Source organism: Rattus norvegicus, chromosome 9 (genome assembly GCF_021556685.1).
Source record: "Rattus norvegicus strain SHRSP/BbbUtx chromosome 9, alternate assembly SHRSP_T2T, whole genome shotgun sequence".
Lineage (NCBI taxonomy): Eukaryota > Metazoa > Chordata > Mammalia > Rodentia > Muridae > Rattus > Rattus norvegicus.
The window spans coordinates 34,678,642-34,685,917 of NC_141542.1; the positions used below are offsets into that span (position 1 = coordinate 34,678,642).

General features: G+C 40.6%; 1 pseudogene; it reads right to left on the bottom strand.

Moving 5' to 3' along the window:
- Positions 1–666: 666 nt before the first annotated feature.
- On the bottom strand, positions 667–1,380 carry LOC148003644 (igE-binding protein pseudogene; annotated as a pseudogene).
- Positions 1,381–7,276: the final 5,896 nt, after the last annotated feature.

A 7,276-nucleotide genomic window follows, 5' to 3' on the forward strand; every position in this document is an offset into this window, starting at 1 on the left:
TCTAGGGACCCCGGAAGAAGGAAAATGATAATGTAAACTTGGAAGGATAATCAATTGAGCAATCCTGTCACCTGAGGAGATGGAAAAAACGCCTTGAGGGCAAGAGCAGAGAACTTGATGTTCTCCCATGTAATCTTGATCTATTATTCCAGGGTGAACAATAAGTCCCTTTAAGGTTAAGGAGGATCGACCCAAAATAAGGCCGCCACTTCCCATGGGTAAGGGGCCTTTGTAGTCAATGGGGACAGGTTGTACACCCATCTGTGGCATTAGCATGAATTGGGTGGTGGAACAGAGGTCCACTCCTGTTGAGCTTTCTGTAGCTCTGCAGACCGTGGTGTCCATTTGCTGTGAGCTAGAGTCCCATATATTTTGGGGCCCTGAGACTTGGGGCCCAGATACCCGTTTTTTGGAGTGTTTTCACCCCCTTCTGCCTGGGAAGGTCCGGGCTGAATAAGCCTGCCTCTGAGATCTTTAACTGAGCGACACTCACTGGCCCAATGATAGCCTTTCCCACACTTAGTACACAGTCCTGGTGCTCTCCTCTTTGTGAGGGCCTGACACTCTTTTTTCAGATGTCCTGGTTTGCCACAGTTATAGCAGACCCTGCGATCACCTGTACTTGAGCGCTTTTGGCCCTGTAGGATAGCAGCCGCGAGGCTGGCATTAGTAAGCGGGCCTCCAAGTTCTCGGCAAACTCTCAGCCAGTCCTGTAACCCTTTGCTCTTTCTAGGTGTAATAGCTGCGCTGCATTCCTGTGTGGCTTGTTCATAGACCAACTGCTCCACTAAAGGCATTGCCTGTTCAGGGTCTCCAAAGATCCTGCCTGCTGCCTCTGTCATCCTAGCCACGAAGTCTGAGAATGGCTCCTGGGGGCCTTGTATAATTCTTGTTAAGTGTCCCCCAGACTCTCCCTTCCTGGAAAGTGCCTTCCACGCTTTAATGGCGGCAGCCGAGATTTGAGTTTATGCTCCCCAGTTATAATTTGTTTGATTATTGGCATACTGCCCTTGTCCTGTTAACAGGCCAATCTCTCTGATCGCCTTCAGCAATGGTATCGACTTTGGCCTGTGCCTGAGAGGCGTCATACCACAAGGCTTTCCATTCCATATATTGTCCCATATTAGGGAGCGCAGCCTTCACTGTTGTCTGCCAGTCTCCTGGAGTCATGGCCAGGGTGGCAAGCCTCTTGACTTGATAAATAGTGAAATTGGCACTAACTCCGTAGTTAAGGACCAACTCGGCAAGTTCCTTAATTTGAATATATTCTACTGGTGCATGAACACGGCCTCCATCGGCAGCCTCAAATACCAGAAATGCCTGCTGTATCTTTTTCTGTTCATCTTTAGTGAGGAAGGAATCTGAGTGAAATCTTTCCATATAAAGTGGAGGGGCGCTGGGGCTTATAGGCCGGGAAACCTCATGGTTTCCACCTCCCACTTTCTTCTGTCTTTTACCCAAGCTGTTAGCTCATCGTTCATCTGGGTGGTATCTTTCTTCTTCATAGCGAGCTGCCTCATCTTCTAAATCCTCTTCCTCAAAGGGGCTAAGCTCGTCTGTTTCTGAACTATCAAGCCCCAAAGCCTCTAACTCCTTTACCGGATAAAGGCTTTTCTTTTTCAGGGCTTTCTTCTCCTTTCCCTGTTTCTCTCCCAGGGCGTCCTTTCCCCTATCTCTCGCTTCCTCGGATCTAAGGTCCTTGGAAGGGCCTTTTTTCTTAGATGCACCTTTTCTCTTTGAGCTCTTTAATCTTTCATTCCGATCTGTTTCTGACATGCTGTTTTGTAACTCCCCTAGTGCTCCCTGTCCTGCTCTTATTGTTGGGCGGCATTTCCCATCTTCTAGGCACGACTTCTGACTGTGCCTAGCGGCAGCCGCAAAATCAAAAACCAAAAGAGAAAGAACGAGCGCTGCCAAAAACGATAACAAAAGCTTCCACCGCATCTTCTAATGGGGGAGAGAGACTAGAGAGATCAAGACCAAACATGCCTCTCAGAGTTTACCTTTTGACCTGCAGTTCTGAACCCTCTCCGTGAGCAGAGGCTCTCCTCGGCGCCGGCGATGGTGAGGCGTTTTTTCCGGGTTTCAGAACCAAACGTCGCGCGCCCAACGTCTCGCCAGCAAGAAGGACACGTGGACACCAGGATCCTTCTGCAGCAAAGCGTTTATTGCATCTTAAAGAGGAAGACCCCAACCCCAGAATGGCGCTACTTATATACACCCTAATGTGGCGTGTCCACGCCTCATTGGTCACTTACCCATGATCTCATTGGCACGCCCCGGGGTGGGCAAAGACTTGGCGCAAACACACTCTTGCACATGCGCACACAGCTAGTTTCCTGAAAGGAAGTCGGGCTGGCGCGGCAGAAGCCAGCGCCATCTTGTAATGGTGAATGCTATCGCGGCTTTCCACGTGGGGCACAGCAGAAGCCAGCGCCATCTTGTGACGGCGAATGCTATCGAGGCTTTCCACAGGACTGTTTATTAAACAGCAGTATCACTCATATTTGTGGCAAGAAACAACCCCTGTGTTCACAACTGATAATCAAACAAGCAAGATATACAAAACAGAATAGTATTCAGCAGTAAAAATAAATGAAATACTGATAATTCCATACCAAGAATAAATTATGATAGTGAGAAAACAACAGTTAATGTTGTGCTTTGTCAAATTGACACGAACTAAACTTATTTGAGAAGAGGAATCTAAATTGAGAAAATGTTTCACACGTATAGCATATTGGCAAATCTGTGGGACTTTTCCTGATTACTAATAAATATGGGAGAACCCAACTCTTTATGGATTGATGTATTTTCACGCATGTGGCCCTGGTTGTTATAAAAAAACAACCATGCTGAACAAGTTATGTGACTCAAGTCAGTAAACAGCATCTCTCCATAGCCTCCTCTTCAGGTCCAGAGTCACATCCAGCTTGGTGTTCTTGCCCTTACATCGCTGTGATAGTGTGACCTGAAATCTGTAAGAGGAAATAAATCATATACTTTTTTTTTTTGGTTCACTTTTTCGGAGCTGGGGACCGAACCCAGGGCCTTGCACTTCCTAGGTTAGCGCTCTACCACTGAGCTAAATCCCCAGCCCCAATCATATACTTTTTAATAAGTCTTTTATCACAGCAATAGAAACCCTATGACAACCCTGGACACATGACACTAATTGATAGGAGTCAGTCACAAATGACCTCAAGTGTATAATTCCAGGAAGATCAAGACTGGTGAGACTATCAAGGCAGGAAGTTGATAGATATAGAGACTTCTCAGGCCAGAGGAAAATGGCAACTAACTGATAACTATTATATGGTTCCCTTCCAGTGTTTCACAACTTTCCAAATGTTGTCCTACCTTAAATCAGTCCTTCATGTTGTGGTGATCCCTAACCACACTATTATTTTGTTGAAACGTCATAACTATATTTTTTCTACTCTTGTGAATAGCATGGTACTTATCTAAAATGCAGGATATCTGATATGCAGCTCCTGTAGGAACCATGACCCACAGGTTGAGAACCACTGCCTTATATATACATACATACATATATATATATATATATATATATATATATATATATATATATATATTCACGTTAGTGATTTATTGTAAAGCACTAAAAAATAGACAACTTCAATATTAACATTAGTAGATAATCTTGAAAAATATATATTTAAGATTATGAAAACACACCAGCTAACTGGGGGCTGGAGGTATAGCTTAAGAATAAGGAGAATTTCTTCTCTTGTAAAGTCCACAGCTCCCAAGATCCATGACTCATGACCCCCTGCAACTGCAGCTCTATTCAATGTAATATTTTCTTTATAGCCATTCACACCCCATATGCACACACTTACACACACAGAGAGTAGAATCGTCAATAAAAATGTCTAACAGTCTCCTGGACACACACTAAATATAGGACATGCAAGTTACATTTTAATGGCACTGTTGTTTAAAAAAAATAATTCCCTTAGAATCACCTGTTCCAAAATTAGGCCCATTACTGTATACATCCAGAGAAAATAAAATAACAGAATGGATTTAAGTAACATAATATTTAAATGAATTATGAAAGCAATGTGCAAAATGCTCGGTGTGGGGATTTTCAAAACTTCTTTTTCTGCCACTTGCATATTAACAGTTACCCAGTGGTTATTTAAATTCTTAAATGAAGCACACTGGAGAAACGGCCTTATAATAGTTCACAAACATCACATTCCTAAATATAGTTAATTAGCTGTATTGCTGTATGCTGTTGATAAATGTTGTAGCACAGAAACACAGTATCAGCACTTCATAGGATGATCTTAAATTAAATGTTTTTTTTTCTTTTTCTGAAAGCAAATTTTTAGTATCTTCTCTATAAGGGATAAAATGTCCTTTCTTTTACGAAAAAGACTTCACAATATGTCCAAGATTTCTTCAACTTAATGATTTACACGAAACACGCATCTACTCATTCTTTTTATTAAGTCTTTAAAATAATGGATTCTACTTCTACACAGACTATTACTAATCGTAGTGATTTAAGGTCTAATATATAACTAGAAAGAATTGCTACATGCAGCCAACATTTAAGGATGATTCACAGATGTGAAGAAAGAGGAACTTTTGCTGCTGGTGAGTTGCAAATCAATGCATCAATTAAGGTAATCAGCTTGGAGGATCCTCAAAAAAATTAAAAATAGTCTGTCCATGTGACTAATCTATTTCACTCTTGGGTGTGTACCAGATGACTCAATGTCTAATACGCAGAGATATTTGGAAGCCCTTATGGATGCTTTATTCACTACATCAAGGAAATAAAAGGGACTTAGAGGCCCATCAGCAAATGAATTGGTAATGAAACCTGGAACATACATAAAGTAAAGTCATTCATCTCTAAAGAAAGGTAAAATCACCAAATTTACAGGAAAATTGATACACTTAGAATATATGATATCAATCGATGTCACACAGTCTCAGAAAGAAAAAAAGCCATGTGTTTTTCCTCATAGGGAAATCCTAATCTACAATATATGCTTATGTATGTGTGTACACAACTGTATGGGTGGATACAATAAAATGTGTAGAAAGGAGGACAGGAAACAGTAAATATTACATGATGAGGAAGATGATATGAATAAAAAGGATCTAAAACTCCTTTTTTCCTGAGTTCAGTTTCATCAAGCATTTCATTCTTAGGGTCAAGGAGGTAAGTGCAGTAATTAGAATTGATAGGTATAGTGTAATCTTCGGCATGCACTGCTATGGCTTCAGAATAGCTATTCTAACTGTATGGACATTCATTCATTGAGAGGTGGAGAGTTTGGGTTTGGCTAATTTCACTGACTAATTTTTTTTAATCTGAGTGTTCTTAGCAAATAAGAGTCTTAGTATCAAAAACCCTTTATTTAAAAACCCTTTATTTCTGAGGTCTTGTTCTCAAAGTTTTAGAAGGTGCAATAAAAACATACTCCCAAGAAAAAAAGTAACCCAGCTACCTACTCAGTTATTAAGCTTGTGAATCAGGTCAGCTAGACATCCCAATGGTGTGGTAGTGGTCCTTATAAGGCCATGAGCACAACCAACAGCTGTCCTGTTGGATTCAAGGCCCACTTAATGCTATGGAGCCTGTGCCTTGTTCCATTAAACTATCTAACGACTGTGGGTCAAGAGATTATGAACCTTAGAGAAGAACTTATGGCTGCCACTTTCCTAAGTTGATGTAGCACCTAAAAACATTCTAAACACTTGCCCTTGTCCCAAAGAATCTTAATTTGGAGGAGATGGAGCTCACTACTGACATCACAACTGCTAAGTCCCTGGAGAAAAGGTAATTATGAAAATAACAGCCCCAGTTAGTGCAACTATAACACAGTTCCTGCACTAATGTCCCATGAAACATATAAAAGGAAAAGCAAAGGAAGCAGAATGAATGGAAAAGCCATAAAAACGCGAGTCCTTCTAAAAGAATAGACAGCACAGGTAACCTGCATCCATGAAATCTCAAAAATATGGCTTCCGAAGCAAAACCTGCATAGTGAGAACACTGGTCAGTATGCAAACAGGTTTGGGAGAAATTCCACAAGACCCCACCACTAAATGAAAATCCATGGTAATCTATGGCTGCTGAGGGAAATATAGTCCATTTTCTCCAGGAATATTTCCCCTGATAGGTTATCTCATTCCAAGCCTTAAATACACACACACATACACACACACACACACACACACACACACACACACACACACACACAGCTTCACACAAGCATACACACAAATACACATGAAGATGTCATGAATTTGAGAAGGAGTAACGAGAAGGTAGGAAGTTGATGAAGAGAAGTGAAACATACATGATTTAAAGAATGTTGGTGCATTCTGGGAGATAGAACAATGATCAAAGTACTTAGCATGTGACTCTGGAGACTTGATTTAAATACCCAGAACCCAGGTAAATGCTGAGTGATCATGACCACCCACCTGTAATACCAGCCTCAGAGTAAGGTGACAGCAAGAACCCAAGAGAAGCTGCTTAGCCAGACAAACAGAATGAGCTTGGGTTTCAGTGAAAGACTTTGCCTCAATGAATAAGATGAAAGAATGATTGAGGATAAACTCAGACAACTATCTCCTAGGCATATTTATGCACGCACGCACACACACACGTGAGCATGCACACACACACACACACACACACACACACACACAATTGGTTCACTAACTCTATTTTTCCCCAGGCTTTACACTAAAAAGGGGTAGGTTACACCTAAGAAATTTCTACCTTTCTCACTCTGTGACAAAGTAATGCCCAAATAGCTTGCACTCTGCCACATACTATGCTTTAGAAATAATCATTTTATTCTTTGTATTACTTCATCCCAATAAAAAATTTACCAAAATAAATCAGGAACATAAAAAAGGAATTAAACAGCATTTCATAATGGTTGTAAAATTCAAATGGTTTCAGAATTTCTTTCATTGGAGTTGCTCCCCAAAATACACTTAAATCAGAGGCAAGTTAATAAGCTTGCTACTGAATAGACATCTCCCAACATTACGGTTTAATTTGATGCAAATTCAATCAAATTGGTTTTGTAAATTAGTTTTTGTTATTGTTGTTTCTTACATTTAAGATAATTACAAAAATAATGAAGAGTTTATATTTTTCCCACAGAATATGTTTAATATTTCCTTTAGAGCAATAATAACAGATCACAACTGCACATAAAAGGTAGAGCTGAAGTTCATATGAACTAAGGTTTTTAGTCTCATTGTGACATTT